The 17680-nt window shown below is 43.7% G+C and overlaps 1 protein-coding gene across 6 annotated transcripts in view; it reads right to left on the bottom strand.

Moving 5' to 3' along the window:
• dab1b (DAB adaptor protein 1b) overlaps positions 1 to 15373 on the bottom strand; it is a 55568-nt gene extending 40195 nt beyond the window's left edge. The window contains exon 1 of one of the 6 annotated variants that reach the window (XM_055032592.1): positions 14873 to 15373. The gene's annotated coding sequence lies outside the window, so the exon portion shown is untranslated. Of the gene's footprint in view, positions 1 to 5966; positions 8077 to 13875; positions 14088 to 14872 lie in introns of those variants that run through there. The other 5 variants (XM_055032591.1, XM_055032590.1, XM_055032594.1 and 2 more) reach the window with 5 other exon arrangements.
• Between the last annotated feature and the right edge of the window lie 2307 nt (positions 15374 to 17680).

The following is a 17680-nucleotide window of genomic DNA, read 5'->3' as shown; positions in this document are numbered from 1 at the left end:
CTGTGCACCCGGTTAGGATCGTCTTTAACATGGCAGCCCCTCACTGCCCTCTGAAGTGCTGCTGCAGCAGCGCTTACCCAGATCAGCTGCAGGATAATCAGCACCTATTCACGCTGAAGCAAAAACCCGGGATAAATTAGGGTTTTTATCCTCGGCTAGATGACAGATATGAAGAGCTACGTTCCCCTTAGAGGCCTCGAGACACAAATAATGCAGCTTGTGTTGGAAGTTTGCATTAGACAGACTATAACAGACGTATTGAGGCTAATCAAGTGTCACCAGCTCCCTATGGTAGGAGCGCACAGCGGAGTGACAACAGGACCGGTGCTGCAGCAGCGTTTCTCAGGGCTTCAACTCAAATATAAGACTTTTTAAGACCACCTTGAACGAAATTTAAGACCTGCTAAGACTAGTGCTTGACCTGCGTGACGAACCTTTCCAGCAAACTGGCGATGAATTTTAGTTTCCTAAGCCATTAAAAATGTATAAAAAAAAACTTGTTAGCTTAAAAAAAACATTTAAAAAATCACTATCTGATTTACATCTGACACAGACTCACTAGCTGAATAACTACCTGCTAATACACCGTGGCTAGCTGTTGCTAACCTATTTGGCTATGTTCATAGCTAGGGCAGCAATTATACTCTTGGTACTGTAGCTAGTAAGGGTATATTGGAAACCAAATTTAGCCACAAATTACCCAAATTACAAAAGACATCTTGCACACTTGACAGATAATAACAAATAAAAGTCCACCTTGACTTCGTAAGATTGAATAGCCATGACAAATGTTTTTTTTTTTTTTTAACAAATTTGACATTTTAGAAGAATTTAAGACTTCTAAAATGTCTAAAATGTACAATCTGTCATTTTACTTGTCTAATAACACCAATCGTGTGCTGGAGGTCCGGAGAACCGGCTCCCGGAACCGTCTTACAACACTTAATTGGCGTAGCCTGGCTTTCCAGAAGACCTCTGGCAATACTCTGCTGCTTCCCTCCCCAGGAGTCTTTAATTTGCTGCTGATTTGGTTTGTTGTTGTGCCGCGTCTCGGTGTCTGAGCAGTGTGTCAAACGGCCTATTCACCGCGCCGGGATTGGGGGAGAGAGAGAACTGGGTGGGCTCCAACAGGCCTGGCAAAAGCTTCACGGCCAAATCTTTCTCCGTCTCTGCTGCTCTCTTTTAGATTCGCTCTAAACAAATCGGTCCTAATGCTGCATTTCTCCCCTGCCCCCTTTTGTTCTTAGCATTTTTTCTCTCTCACTCCTCCTGCCTTTTGTTCTTATCTGCCATATTTTTCCCTTTTCTCTCCCTCTCTTCTAGCATAATGCTGTGAATAAAAAAAGGTTGAAGCATGTTTTCTTTTGCTGCCATCCCACCTCTGCCTTCATTATTGAGCAACAAAGAGCTGCGATCACAAGGGCTCGGTCATTATTTCATGTGAAGAGTAATTAATGAGACAATTAGGGCCTTTTTTGCCTTCTCTCTCTGTTCTCTCGCAACCAAATAAATAGCCAAAAGGTGTCCTCTTTAATCGCACGCGAGTCATGGACAAAATAAAGACACACAAGCAGCTTCCTTCATCAAACTTGACAGCAAACAGCTGTTTTTAATGTTGTTTTGACTTTTTATGCCACCCAAGAGAGAAAAAAACCCAAAACCCTCACAAATGTGACTCAGGAACGCTGGAGACAGGGAACGTGACTACAGAGACTTTGTGTTGTCGAGATAAAAGTCTGCATGATCAAAACCGGTGAGCACAAAAACATTACCTGAAGTCTGTGAAGCTGCAATAACGAAGCAGAGGGGAGGCGCCACCATGGAAACTTTTTGTTTATCTACCTTCTCCGTCACACTGCGACGCCGAAACGCATCAAATGCGCGGAGCTGAAGGACAGTTTTGCCTAATGAGCGTGCTTACAATAGAGTGCTGTGCTCTGGGTTTTGAAGCTTCTTCGTTTGGCACAAAAAAACCAAAATAACAAATGCATTTTTGACTAGAATGAGACATGTCCATGCTGGGTTTCTGTTTTATCAGCTGCCTGGTATGTGGGAACGGAGGAGAAACTCCAAAGGTTTGGTGTAAGCTACAAACCTTTGGAGAAGCATCAGAAGCGTCTAAAGCTTCAGCGGTCATTTTGATGAACATGAACTTCTGCCAGTACAGCAATATCAGCGTCAAATATCGACACGGGTCAAAATTTTCATATTGCCGGATCCCTATTTAGAAACTGCAAAATTTCAATGCAAAAGTGGACAAACAAAAAAAACAAAAACAAATGCTGATTAATTACTGCATATACGTTTAGCTGAAGAAGTAGGCAAATCCATGCCTATAATTCCATGAACTTCCTTACACTTTATGATGTTTCAACTAAGTAGTGCATTATTGTGAAGTAGAAGGAAAGTTAGTTTTGCTTTTAATGTGACAAAATAAAAAATCAGTGTTGGAAGAGGGCCTTCTAAAAGTTTGCTTTGTTGAGCCGCAACTGAGCCGGAAATTCCCGCTATCTTCCAAATGTCCTGACGGACACAGGTTAAAGCCAGAGTTAAAATTAAATGGTTTAGATTGGGAGTAAAAAATTAGAATGGCCTAGTCGAAGTTTAGAACGACATAAAGTTGGGGAATTTATGGCAACAAATTGTGTTCACAGACCACGCACTTTCTCAAGTTGCCTTTATGTTAATATGTCAAAGTATAAAAACTTTGAGGTTGGAACAGAGGGAAATGACCTTAAGGTCAGAAGTTGAAATATGTCTCAAACTTAAATAAAAAGCGTCGGTATCAGCAATACAGGCCGGGTATTTATTTGGTATCGGGTCGAAAGCAAAATGTGAAGTATTGCACATATATTTCTTCATAATTACAACCGGATACTAATCCAAGCGGTTTAGTAAAACTGGGCTGCTGGATTTATTTGGTGACTGTAAGCTGAATGTCTCTGGCTCCAAACCCAATAAATGGAAACATGATGGACAAATACTTTTTCCCTAATGTGGGTCTGAAGGCAGAAAAACAACTTTATATTTTTCTTCTAAAAGAGTAAGTTGCTCGGATTTGAATTTGGAAAAGCAAGCAACATCGCTCAAAGAAAAACTCGTCGAACACACTTTGCTGCGGAGCTGCTTATGCGTTTTCATGACTCCATTGTTTTGTTTTTGTTTTGTTCTTTTCGCAGGCGGCTCGGCGCACAGGAAGAAATGAAGTAATTTACACCGGCGCTTTGGTTACCTTTCCTTTCAGCAGCATTTTGAGTTGATTTGATTTTGTTTTTGCCGCGCCATTATTCCCACGGAGTGGCTTTTTTTTTCTTCTCCGAATATTTTCTCCTGAGAGAAGCTTTGATGTTGCTCATTTTCTTCTGCTGGAAACCATCTGGGTTTTTTTTTTTGTTTTGTTTTTGTTTTCTGAAAACAAAAACTGACTTTAAAACACGCTAAGAGGAACACACACAAAGCACACGCTTAACTGTCTGCTCCCCTGGTGACAATCCAGTGTGTGAGCTTGTAATTAGTGAGCGTCTCACCACACCTCAACTTCTCTCATTAATCTCACATGAGTGATTAGGCTGCCGCGACGTATGGAACCGCGGGAGGTGTGAATCTGGGTGTGAAACTCTTGCCATCTCATATGTTATCGCACTCTTGGGATTGTCGCGGAGCGGAGGGTTCAAACCGCGGCAGGCACAGCCCATTGGCACCTAATCATGCCGCTAATGATAAGTGATACACTCGCCTCCTTCTCATTACAATGGCGTCGCAAGGTCAGGGTCTGGCGCCTCGCCGTGACGCCGCTCCCTCTGTTTTCACTTGTTTTTGTATAAACCCAGAGTGGAGGCTGGATGAAAGTTCCCCTCCCCCCGGAGTGAGGCCCTCTGAATATGACACTTGACGGCTGATTAAAGCAAAGCGTCGGGGGTGGCCTCCGACTGCGACGCTCTGATGAAAAGTGATCTGAAGGGTCTCGTCAGAAGACGTCATGCTGACCGCTTGCCGCCGCTGTGCCAGATGCTTGTTGTTCGACGCAGCTCCGCATCAAAAATACAGCGGCGCTCTTCCCTGCTGGTGCCGCGCGGCGAAGACACGAACCGGAGTAATTAGAAAGAGAGCAAAGGCCCGAACCGGAGCAGATACAAGAGCTTTAGGCCTGCTAGGCGGCATTGGGAGCAACCGCAAACTCCAGGGTATGTTTTTGAGACTTTAAGTAAACCCCCACAAAAAGATACAAAAAGTTACAATTTAGACTGCAGAGCTCTTTGTTTCACATGTTTGCTGTGTCGCAAACTGCGTATAGAAGTTTTAATGGCTTTGTTTCAGCAATAGATTTAACTCTTCTTAGTCTTACGTGACGATGACATGTATGACTAACAGTTGTCCTGCTGATTGATTCGTCTACATAAATGGTAAATCTCTTGTACTTGTCCAGCCTTTTATCTGGTTTAGAAGACCCCAAGGCACTTCACACTGCAGTCAGCCATTCACCCATTCACACACACGCATTCACACACAGGAGTGTGTGAATGCGTTTGTGGCTCCAGTCCAAGCTACTGGACTGCAGCCACAGCTGCCCTGGGGCAATCTGACAAAAGTGAGTCTGCCATGCACCACTACTAGTCAAAGCAGCGAATTGTCTTGTCCAAAGAGAAAACGACAGATGGACAGAGTGGGTTTCGAACCAGCAACCCACCAGTTACAACACAAAAGTAGGATCTCTGCAGTTCCTTCAAAGTTACCATGTTGGCTGGTGCTTTGGTTTATCGTCTCCTGGCTCGACTAGATGAACTGAACTGGGGCGATGGTGATGGGAATTCATCCCCTAGTCGGTAGGTTGCTGGTTTGAATCCCGCTCTGTCTGTCTCCATTGTTGTGTCCTTGGTCAAGACACTTCACCTGCTTTGCCTGACCTATGACCTGTGGTCTCCGGGTTTTGCCATTTTTGAACTACTTCATACCGGACCCCGGTGAGCCCTGGGTCAACGTGAAGCTGTTTTGTTTTTTTGGAGAATACACTTTTTTGTGTTTACAATCACATGCAATCCCGATAGAAAGCATCACATCTTAATTTAAAAAAATTATAATAATCAAAACTAGTTTAGCTAGGTTTTTTCTTTCTTTTTAAATGAGGCAAATTCAAAACATAAATCCAAACCAGATCATTTCCTTCTTGATTAAATCTTAAGATGGTCTCCCTTTGGAACTGCATGTTAACGATGAGCAAAGCTGGCTTGTGAAAGAAGGCCCCGGGGCCCCATCCTTTGGCAGAGCGAGAGGGAGAAATCTTTGCCCCGGGGTATCGGAGCAAGATAATTCACCCTTTGCCCAGGGATTACTTTTCCTTTCATTCGATTTATAACCTGCGCGTATGACGTGTCTCAACTTGATGCGCTGCTTCAAAGCAAACATTCTGGTGCTATTTCTGCAAACGGATCAGTAAATAAATGTAGCAGGACACCAGGAAGAGAGGTTCTGAGGATGTTTTTAAAGCCAAGCTAAAGTTCATTCCTTTTAAACTCCACTTTCTGTTTTATTGCCTTCTTGGTGTTTTATATGTTACTGACCTGCAACCATCTTATTTTGTCTTTTATGTCTTTGAAAGCGCTTTATAAATAAAGTTATTATTACTTTTGTTATGAGTAATCCTTTTACCAAAGAATATTTGCTATAATTTCAGTATCCTGATTACAAAAATGCATAAAAGTGAATGGAAACATATTGCTTCTTTTAAAAAAAGGGGAAGGAAAAAAGAAACACTAGTTTTGGTGAGATTCAAACCCCATAAGGATGGCAACAGCTCCACAAGCCAAACTGAACGCTTCAATTACCTCCAGGGTACTGAAGAAGCACCGCAGCAGGCAGATGTGGCAGATACAATATTTAAATTGACTGTCAGCGGAAGAAAAATGCTGCCAAGCTCATATTTGATTACATATTTCATAAAACATAACCACAAATGGGTCCTCTCTCACCCCGAGCCACTGATGGAGCTCCCGCCCTTCCCGTCCGCGCAGGTTCGGCTCGCGGCGCAGGCCGACAGGATGTAAGCGAAGGTCCTCACCGCTCAGAGGTGATGAATGCTCCGTCGCTCGCAGAGTCTCCTGCCGCGAGTCTGTGGTAGCAGATGAATGAGGAGGAGAGGCTGCAAATTGGGTCACGCGAACGGAGCGTTTCTGGGTAACGCGGTGGAAACGCTGGAGGAGCGCAGTCGGGTCGGCGCACATGTCTACAACTGGGGCAGAGCGACTCTCAGCTTAAGTTGATTTTCTTTCCTCGTGACGGGGCTCGCCGGCTGCTGGCGCTCGGAGAGATTCTGCTTTAATTTGAGAGGACGGGAAAAGATGCTTCGCAGCACGCAGAAGTCGTCGCTTCGAAAGCCTCGGCCTCAAACAAATAACACTTTACTCCACCCCACCATGTTAGCTCTGGCTGTGCAACTTTACGTGAACCTCAGGAATAACTTGTAGTGGCTTTCAGAGGTGCAAGTGGTGAGAATGATTTATATTTGCGGACAAAGAATTTTGTGAGACTTTTACGATTCAACATGCTGACCAGCATTAAAGCAATTCTGATTTTGGAATTTGATGTCTTGAAATTGGCCTTTGTCTCTTTAAGAAGCTCCTACTCTTTCTGAGTCGTCCCCCAACACGTCGTCATTATGATGCCCCTCCGTGATGCCACTTACTTCCGTTCTAGGATGATTGGAGTAAAAAGTAAGACAAGTTCAGCAGAGGCACAAGTTCACCAGGTGTTTGCTAATTGTTGCTGCTGCTAGTCTAGAGGACCTGTGTGGGTTTCTCTGTGGGAGGATTTTCAGGTATGGGAATATGAGGGAATAAGCAGCACATTGCAAGACTAAGGGTTTAGGCAGTCCTGAATGATTGCCAAGGGAGATTCAAAGATTCCTCAAACATACAAGAGTCAAAGCAAAGAGAACGCATGTTTCTGTTGAGGGAAGAAAATTGTAACATGATGTAAAGCTAACAAATGTAGCTTTACATTGTTACATCATGTTACAATTAACCCCCTTTAAAGAACGAGTGTTTGAGCAGCTCTCTAGTAAAACCAAAGCCGTGCCGGGACGTGTAAGAATGGAAAACCTAGGAAGCTCCAGCAGCCAATACAGTCTCTTTTCACTGTGCTAATCACTATAAAAGGTGAAAATGTTCAGATTGATAAGGGAAACTGTCCAACTATCTTGCAGCGCTACAACTCGCTGGGAACGCATGAGATGTAAAATCACATACAGTTGAAGAAACAAGTATCACAAGTTGAGTTCAGTCAAGGACTTTGATTCCAGCAGCTTGAATTATCCATGATCAAGATCCAGTTTAAGTATATCTGTAAATCTACAAGGAGTGATGTGTTTTATCCCTTAATAAAGCCCCCCCAAAAAATACAAGACATGCTCTTTTCACTGCCCATTACCTGGAAATACTGCATAAAAGATTTTCATATTACATTCTAATTGTTTAGTTTAATTAATCACACATTTTTAAATTCATAAAACCTCACTGCCTATGTATTGTGTGATATTTATGGCTGTGATTTCATTTCGTAATGAGCTCCGGGGTTAAACTCTTCAGACTGGGTGGGTGAGGTGAGGTGGACACCCCACCACTTTTACCTTTCAATACAGGTAATGTAAAACGCTGTCCGTAAATACATGCGACATTTCCTTGAAAGCATCACTCATTAACGTAACCCTGTGACATGAGAGCTCAAACCCGTCGACAGAAATGATAGGACTGCGTGTGTGCACATGCCACATCATCTCATATTCTATCACATATCTGGGCTGGAGCTCATTGTGTCAGTCAGCCTAAGGGCAGCTTTCCACTCTGGTCTAATTTCATTAATATAGGCACGTCTGTGCCTTTTTTTTGGGTGGTAGGCGCTCGCATCAGGATGTGTCTATGTGTGTTTGGGGACTAAGGGCTAGGGGTCCTTTACCTTGGCACAGATAAGAAGAAAAATTAGATTTGAGGGCGGATAGATCTTGTCGGCAGCCCAAGGCGCCTCTTGGCAAAGGAAGCAAAGTCAATACAGAGCGGAGCCTTTCTTTACTTCTTAAGATTTACAGTATCTGCAGCTCCACAGTCTCTTACTTCACTAGATGAATGAGTATTTCATTCGCTGCCAACTGGCGCACCACGAGTTGAGCTGAAGGTCATTGTGACTCATTTCCAGCTCAGAAACCGCATGGCCGGGGACGGGAAGGCGCTAAAATCTCAACCGCCGAACTGTTTCAAGAAACATTCGCGTAGACGACTCCGACCGTCTTGCGTCGACGGTGGCGCCAAAGACGGTTGAGGGCGCAGCTGAACGTGGAGGGGAGGTGAAGGGGAGTGCAGACTGTTGTCGAACCTTCAGGCATATGGCGGGTCGCCCCATGCCTGCCAGCTAATTGAGTCCTAATGAATCATTGGTTTGGCATGCTACATGCCCCTTGTGATGGCTGGTGTCATTGATGCATTGAAGATGCCCGCTTTGCTGGAAGTGAGGCGATAGGGGATGGGGGCGAGGGGCAATGGTTGACTAGGACGAGGACGGGGTGGACACCCCCGGCTTCAGGCCGAACGCTTCGCTCCCTCTCCAGATGTTACACACCACCGCACAGGGCTCACTACACAGTGGAGGCAATTGTGCAATGGGCTGGCAATTCGCTGCCCCATTTGACTCCAATAACACAACGTATGGTGTCGGGGTCGAGGCGCATACATCGAGTCAACAGGGTCACTGAAACGTGTAACGCAGAGGTGCAAAAACAGCCGAGCTCACCCAGCCTTTTGCATATTTTAAAGATATTTCTATGTTGACCTGATTACATCCAACTAAAATGTGACAAAAGGGGAAACAAAGGCTCTGATTATAAGCAATTACTGGCAAATTTCTTTGATCATTCAGGCGATATCAACTCCGTTATTGTTATTTCAGTGGGTAGTGCAGAATAACTGCGATAAAGGTGAAGGACTGCAAACCTTGTATTACTTGTGTGATTGGATACCGGAGAGGCATTGTCTAAATTTGTATTTAGTACGACACAAAACACAAATGGAGTTGCAATTTACAGCCTCATTATGAACAGAGTGAAGATAGACAGGGTAATATCCTGTATTCTGTGGGGGAAGTATACAGCCAACCTTTCTCCAATTTTATTCTGAAATTATGTTTCTAATGAGATGTTTTTGTTTTGGGAAAAAAAAAAATATTTAACCATGTTCCAATATTAACATGCATTCCCTGCTTGTTAGTTTAAATCGCATGCAGTTTAAAAAAGGCAACATGGAAAAAGTCATGAGGTTACCTGTGTTAGTCAAGCTATAACTCTATGAATACGAAGATGAGTGTTTTAAGATGGACATGCTGTATGTATGTTTGAGACTCTTATTTTGAAATGTAATAGTTGGCAAAGCTAGTTTATGAAATCATTTATCTGTTCTATGTCAGATAAATGGTAAAAATGACAAGATGTGAATGATACACCAGCACTGGTAAATTTGATAGCCACTAACATTACAAAAAATTTGTCACAGCACTAAAACTTAAAGGCTATTTTAGTGATTGTCTTTAGGTCTTGGATTATGGATTTATTAAACATTTATATTTAGGCAGCCTTAATAATAGTAATTTTTTACTTTTAGCAGACACCATTGGGCTAATATCCCCTACATAGTGCTGCATCCAATAGATATGAGCATTTAAGTTTTTGTTGTTTGAATAAGCTAAAATTAGGAAGTCCAATATTAAGTTTGACATTTAAGTCAGGGATTTATTGTCTACTCATTAAAACATATAAGAATCTTCAGAAAATCCAGACGATCTTTTTATTTAGGCATAAAATTAGGTATAAATTTCAAGCTATAATAGCTTTCACTAAGGTAAGAAAACATCAACTTCTGCTAACTTCTGGTGTTTAGTAAGTGGCTGCAGGTATTTATAACTCTGACTCCAATCAGCACTGAACACAACATCTTCAGTGGGAAAAGTTCGTTTTCAATCAGGTTCCTGCTTGAATCAGTGCAAGTCTGATCACAGGTTACTTTCAAACATGAACAGGGACTAAAACAGAAGCATTGTGGGGAAAAAAGACGACCATATCGATGAGCTCCCTGCAAACAGCTGCCGATTCAACCCTGAGTCTAAGTTTTCAGAAAGCTTGTTTGTGACAAACTTGTTTGTGACAAACTAATCCAACACACACCTCAATCTAGACTTCTGTAGACATGTTGTACCTGTTGTTCTGGTCTTAAATGCAACACGATGAGAATAGGCAAAGACGATATTCAGTTCGTTAGGTGTACCTTTAACAGACTTCAAATTAAAAGTCCCCTACTTTCAGTAGGCATATTTATCCAATTAGAGGTTCAACTTGTTCCTTTAGACGTTACTTTATGATGTTATTTATTTAACAAAGTGAGAATTGAATGTTCCTTATATAATTCCAATCTTGCATCTTGTGGTGCCCATGTCTTTTAGTCGTCATGATCCCATAAAGGTAATTCACCCCCTTTATGCACCTCTACCTGAGCAATTCCCCATCATAGCCTCTGACCTTCATCCACCAGGGGCCACATATTACTTTACTACTATCAAATTATAACCAAGAACTCATTATCTATGTACTGATGACCTGTCCAGGCTGTACCCCGCCTCTTGCCCAGTGACCGCCGGAGCCCCACCATGACCCTTCCGACAATGGATGACAAATGATGTCAACTTGCCCATCCATTAAAATTGCTTGTACAGTCCTGGCAAAAAAAAAAAAAAAAAAAAAAGCTAGCTATTAGAATCTAAGCATAAATATGTGAGAGTCTGCCGAATATTTTCTAGTCTCCTCCAAAGCAAAAAGCACATTTTCAAAATTGAATCTAATCTCAAGTGACACATGCCAAAAAATTGTAAACAGAGTACAACTTTCCCGCTGTGGGAGCCAGGTGGTGATTACCAAAGCTCACAATAATGTGATCATCAGTAGGTGTGACAACCTCCATCACAACCAGCTGTTGAGATAGTGTGTGGCTCCAGAGTACAAGTGCCTGTTAAACACTATAACAAGGTGGAGAAAACACCGATGACCTAAGAGCAGGAAGGTTTTCTGCAGAAAATAAATTGGCGAAAGGTCATAAGGTCCCTTCCAAACAATCAACAGCCAATCATTCAGCTGTGACAAAGATTATTCACCTGTGGGAACATTTAAGTCAGCTGTCAGGATATGACTTCAGATTATGCTGTTCTTTCAGATGCTGTAAAAACGCCTCCTAACTTTAAACAACATGTAAGCAAATTTCCACTGGCCTGCAAGGTGGAAATACAATAAAGTATACATTTGTATCCAAATACAAATATTTGCTTAATGGAAAAAATTAAATAAAATTTTGATGAACGTTTTCAGGTGTAAGGATGAGGTGATTATAAAGCAGTATTAAAATTTGTGTATTTCACAAAACTGCAATCGAAACACTTTTTCCACGTCACACGAGTCACATGATCAACAACCGGATGTTACTACTGCCAGAAAAGACAAAGAAGATGACAGGAAGTGGTAGGAAGATGATGATGCGGCAAGTCTTTTTAATGACTTATCACTTGAAGGAATGTATTCACTTGTCATTTCAATCACACTTCTTATTTAATGGAAACAAAACGACCACAAAAATTTTATATATTTTTTCAACATTACTGGAAAATCAACAAATTTTCCGCACATTTGTAATGGACGCGCAGCTATTTACCAAAACTACCTTTACTTTTCTTTTAGTTTTCCATCACCAGGAACTCCCTGCTACTTTTCCTGAGTTTAATTCATTCTATGTCGTCCCAGGACAGAAAAGAAAATCCATTCAGTAGGCTAAGTATTGAGTAAACTTGAGGGAGTTCGTGCAGATATAAACTTGTCTGATGTGAGAAAGAGAAAGAAAAGAGTATACAGTGATAGAAGACCAGGCCTCCAGCTATTTCAAAGTCAAGAGACAATGTCATGTTGAATTGAAAATATCGTTCCAGAATATGCTCGGATACAAAAAAAAAGGAAAAAACCATTTTTACAGCGATCGCAAAACGGGGAGGAAAAAAGAAAAAAAGACAATCCTAATTGGATAAGATATATTTCCCCTGAGTTGCATTTGCTGCCATGAGCTAAATTAAGTGTCTTGATTCCAGAGGGAAGCCCAACAAAAAAGCTCTTACTGGAGAAGTTAATGCTCTCTAGTGTTTTGCTGAGCTCCGTCTTAAGCCCTGCCTCTCACACTGGCCTGTGAAGAACTGTCTTGGGGTGACAACTGAAAATTGTGCGGTGTGTGTATATTGGAGCGCGAGTGTGTGTCTCTCCACGCATCTTAGAACTGAGCTGGCGAGTGCAGATTAGGATCCATTGCAAAACGCCCTAAGTAAGGAGATTATAGGAGGTGGCGGGGGGTAGGGGGAATTCGGCTGACCGGCTAAAGCGGCCGTGAACTTTGACATGCCAACCTTTGCTCCCTTCCAACTAATCTATGACATCGTTTCAGCACGACTTCACTTCAACGAATCCTGCATACATTGCACAGCAGCATTATTGGACCACTTCCTGGCTCCAAGGCTGCAAGCTGTTACTACGCTTAACGCTTTCACTATACTGTTACTATACTGGAGCGGCCCAGACTATCTTATGTGGGCCTGCTGTTACACAGGCACTCGAGCGTAAAACACGGGGCATCGTGGGAGACATATGGCTCGGTAATGAACTTTGCAGTTGAACTGGTAATGTTGCCTCTTGAACGTGTCCTGTTTGGGATTTCCAGACAAAGTTACAAACAAGAAGAGACAGAGAAGATGGATGCTAGTTAGTAGAGTATTTTAAAAAAGGTTTTTGTGACTAATGCCACAAAAACCTTATTTTTTTGTGGCTAGCTTTTATCATAGCTAGCCTAGCTTTTATGATATTTGTAGTAAACAAAGTTCCTTAAAGTACAAGCTGTTTGATGAGTTTCTAGGCCAAAATAGTGGGAATTCTTAGGGTTAGGATTTTTTTTTTTAAAGATTTGACCTGCTAATTCGCAATCAGAGCTGATCAAGAACAGACTGGCCAATTCTGATCTCCAGCTGACTGATTGGTGCTTGTTTATTCTTGAGAGGGTGGAGATTCCAAAGTTTACTTATAGACTGGTAAAAATAAAATGTAGTATTATTGGGGAAATGTGTATGAAAAGGAAGAAGCTCTCAGAAATGACAAGTCTATATGATAACCTTTCTAAAATGATGGCCTTAGTCATTTTTAGCCGAAAATATATTTTGTAGGGATGCGCCGATTTATCTGTGCGAATTTCCTTCATTTTGAGAAATCGGTGATTGGCCGATTTTTACCGATTTTATCTACCATTATTGTAAGAAGCTGACAATGTCCATATTGCATTGCAAAAATTTTGGAGAAAATTAAGCATTAAAAATTATTTGCTATGACAATCAAATTATTATACTGCTGACAAACACAGTTGTTCGGTTCAGCAAGGCAACAGTGTGTCATGGACAAACATTAGCTACTGGGTAAAATCAGATCATATCGTTTGTCGGCTAAATGGCGCTGAACAAGAGGCTGTTTTTTTTTAACCAAGCTAGTTCATGCAACCATTTCTACATTTCTATCCATTGGTGTGCAGCTGTTTCAAACCAACCTACTGCGATTAGCATGAGGGAATGAAAACTAGCATTAGCATTAGCGCTGTCACCCAGGGCTACAACAAGCTAGCTCCAGCTGACAAGTGAAATTATGTGTAGATTGAAAAAAACTTTTCGTACTGTATCAAATATATTGATTCATTAAATACAAAACTGTTAATTAGAATAACGAAAACATAAATTAGCAGCTGTGGCCCAACTTGTTCTCCCTCTCTTTTAACTCACGCGTGACCGTCTGCCTGAAGGGGGGGCAGCTGGGGGGCTGCCCGCCCCCTGTCCGCCCCTGGGCCCTCCTCGGTGGGCTGCGAGCTGAACAGGACGAACCTTTACCTCCACTCTCCGGCCGAAACTTTCCAGAAGCGCCTCGTGCGCCACCGGCTTTCACAGATGCGCAATTTCTGGGTCGGCGAACAGGACGCGCTCCCCCGGTCCACAGGTACTCACAGCGCGACCCCCTCGCCCCCCCAGCCAGCCACCCACTCTCCCCTCCGCCATCCCCAACCCTCTCCTGCGCTGAAATCAACGCGTCTCCCAATGGCCCTGCGTCATCGCTCAGCCGTTCACCTACAGCGTCAGAGCGCGTGAACATGCAGCGCCTTTGAAGACGACTTCCTGCTGTTGCAGCAGAACATCTCTCCTCGTTTGAATGTGTGTGGAGCGGAGGGGCGTGGGGGTGTAGTGGGGCTTAACCCCCCTTTTGATTTTTTTTTAAATACTTTTATGATTAGAAGAAATCTTGTCGCCTGGAGCAATGAAGCAACAGGGCCGCCCGCTGTTCGGCTCATGCTCGTCAATCGCACCAACAAGAGAAAAATAAATAAATAAAAATGTTAAGAAAAACGTCAGCCTCTAATGTAATGTTTGCGCAGTCCAATACGGGACAGCAGGTTTGTTTGACAGGCGCCGCGCAGGACTCCACTTGCAGCCCCGGCGTCATCATGCATCGGGCTTCCACCTGCATTTCCGAGCGCACAAATGTCTCGTTTCCCCTCCGCATGCGTCTCTGTCAAGCCACAGCGGACCGGTCCGCAGCCCGTCTCTCCCCAACCCCCCGCACCACCAACACCACCAGCAGCAGCAGCAGCAGGAAGCCCCGATCAGCGGCGTCCAGCAGCGCATAACATCCCGATGTGTCAAGCTCAGCATCCTCACCCAGCTCTCCACAGTTTTTCCAAAAGACTCGCCGGCGACGGACAAAGTCACAAACGAAAGCGCCACTTACCTTCTTTTTTTTTTTTTTTTTTTTTGCCCCTCTCCCTCTCTCTCTCTCTCGCCCTCTGTCAGCGGATGCTCCTCTCTGAAGAGTCCCATGTATGCGTTTTAATCCACATCTGTGTCTCCCACCGCCACCACACACACACGCTTCATTTGCGCGCTCTATTTTCTCCCCCCACGGTGAAGGAGTAAGAGAGAGGGAGAGGGAGAGAGAGACAGAGAGTGGCGGGGTGGGGGGAAGAGAGGGAGAGACCGAGTCTAAGAAAATCCATGTCTTAGTTCCGTTTTACAGGACGCGCAAGGTGAAATCACAACGACTCTCCCTCTATGCATGCTCAGAATTTCTCCCCATCCCTCTGAAATCCTCTATCTTGTCCTCCTTTTCTCCCCCCTTGCCTTCTTCTTCTGCGTCTTCTTCTTCTCCTCCTTCTTCTCCTCTCCAGCTCTGAAGTTGCCTGGTTACCCCTGTTTCTCATTCAAGGAGGCAGAAGCGCAGCATACAGCGGCCAATCATAGCGGCAGCCCGAGAGATTAACTATTTCTTGGCTCCGCTTTTCCACTTTCAGGCTTAAAAAAAAAAAGAGGAGAGTAGGAGGGGAGAACTGGGCCCCCGGTGCCGGGAAAAAATTAAAATGCACAGAGAATAATATATAGAGAGAGAAAAGGATGAGGGGGGGGGGGCATTCGTTGGATGGGGGATGGGGGCGTATAGGGGATTAAAGATTTCAGAAAAATAAAAGGATTCTGGAGAGGAGGAGGGACCAGTTGCCACTTATCAGCACAACAAAGAAGTAAAGTGAATAATATTCCAGCTTCACAGGCTGTTCCGCAAACTTCAGAGACCCTGTCCTTCAGAGGACAATCTGTTTTTAAGGAGCAGAGATCCATCTCATGTCTGAAGACCCTCCCAAAAAGCAATCCATCAGGGTCATTGATCATCCCTCCTTTAACCAGCCATCCATCACGTAGGAGACCCCCCCTTCCGCCCCCCACACCCCTGTCCCAGTCCAGTCACCTCGTCATACGCTGTATTGATTTCAATTCCATCCCTCCCTTTACCGGGGTTAAAGGTGCAGAGGGGAGCATGCCAGGTTCAATCACTGCCACACTGCACACATGGTGGGGGTGCGAGGGGACCTTAATGATCACCAACCCTGATGGTCCGCTCAATGAATGGGGGTCTTCTACATCCAGGTCGGGCCCTCTGACACTGGAGCGTAGAAATATCTGAGACACGCGCACGCCGCTGGCTGCAGACAGGACTCCGCGGGGTGCCGGACGGAGCTGCCGGTGCGTTATGGGGGAACAGCAGGGGGTCCCGACGGCGAGACGGTGAGCTTCTAGAAGAGACGGGATGAGGAGGGACTGACGCCTTGGGAGCGCACGCTCACAGCCGGGAGCATTCCTATACAGACACCCCATGCAGCGATTCGTACCTTTACGCAGACTTTTAGGTCTTTAATGCAAACAATGCGGTCCCAGCGATACGGCTGCGCTCCAAACACACACGCCTCGGCATGTTTTATTTTGATTCTATAGGTTGACGAAAAGTAGGCCACAGTTGCAAAAAGTGGAAAGAATTGGAAGTGTGGTTTTCAACGTCTCTATACAATTAGAAATCTGGAAAGTGTTGGTATTTTCTCATTGGTATTTTGCCTCCTCTCCTTTGCAATTATTACCCTGCAGATGTGACCTGATTTATAAATGCAGCTCACCTGTTCATCCATCCATTGTTGAGAGAACATTAGTGAACAACCAACATCATTCAGACTATGGAATAAAGGTTAAAGTAGAATTAGGTTATAAAACAATAGAGCATTGTTCATCCATTTTGAATTGAAATAAGTGTTGCAACACTTTCAAAACTTTAAAATCAGAGTTCCTGAAACTTTTGGATGTGTGTCTGTCAACACATTATTAGGTCACTAGCAGGACTCTGCATGAGAAGGCGATTCAGTCCTTTGATTTGGGAATGTTGGACTTGAAACACGTCAAAAGTTGAGAGACCCATCCCTGGAGGACTGGAGTTTGAGCATTAATCTGATGCAGTGAGATGGCCCGGTCTGGAGGCACTTCAGAAATCCATAGTCAATGTAACAATCTGTCAACAGGTCAACTATTGGCTATGAACTCCCCAAATCTGAACTTTTTGAAAAAAACCTTAAATACCTACTCAGTTAAATATTTTTGAACCAAAATAGTCCAAATAGGGACACGTACATCATAAAAGCTCGGGATATACAGAATTTTTCAATCTGCCTGCAGGATTTTTCCCAGTAGGACCTGCCCATCATGATGAAATGCTTGAATTTCCTCAGCTGGCTTCTTTCAGCGTGGTGGAGTAGCAGCCCTACTCCAAGGTTCCCATACGACGGAGCTAATGTTATCTCTAAAGCCGAGTCCAATCACCAACAAAGGAAAGTAATTTCACCTGCCTGTATCTTTAAAATTGTCTTTTCAATCATGATCCATTGCTCTTGAGCACATAGTAGAGGCAGTATGAAATTAAAAATTTGCCCTCCAACCCTGAGGAGGCAATCCACCTTTGTCCAGTTAAGAACCGTGACTTTAGACTTAGAGAAACTTATTCCCATCCATGCCACTTCACACTCTGTGGCAAACTGAAGTCCACCAGGAAGGTCATGAATTGAAGATGCCAACAGAGCAACATCATATGGAATAGCAGCGATTAGATATCCTATTGCTTTGTTTCCACTGAGTGGTATGGCAAGGGTCGATGTTTACTACTTTGTAGTCTACAGTATTCAGGAGAGCATTTCCCACAGGCAGCTGAAGTCTCACTGAGTTCGACTGT

The sequence above is a fragment of the Poeciliopsis prolifica genome, unplaced genomic scaffold (genome assembly GCF_027474105.1).
Source record: "Poeciliopsis prolifica strain line A6 unplaced genomic scaffold, Auburn_PproV2 SCAFFOLD008, whole genome shotgun sequence".
Lineage (NCBI taxonomy): Eukaryota > Metazoa > Chordata > Actinopteri > Cyprinodontiformes > Poeciliidae > Poeciliopsis > Poeciliopsis prolifica.
Note: the sequence above shows the minus strand (reverse complement) of the source record. Positions and strands in the feature narration are given on the sequence as shown.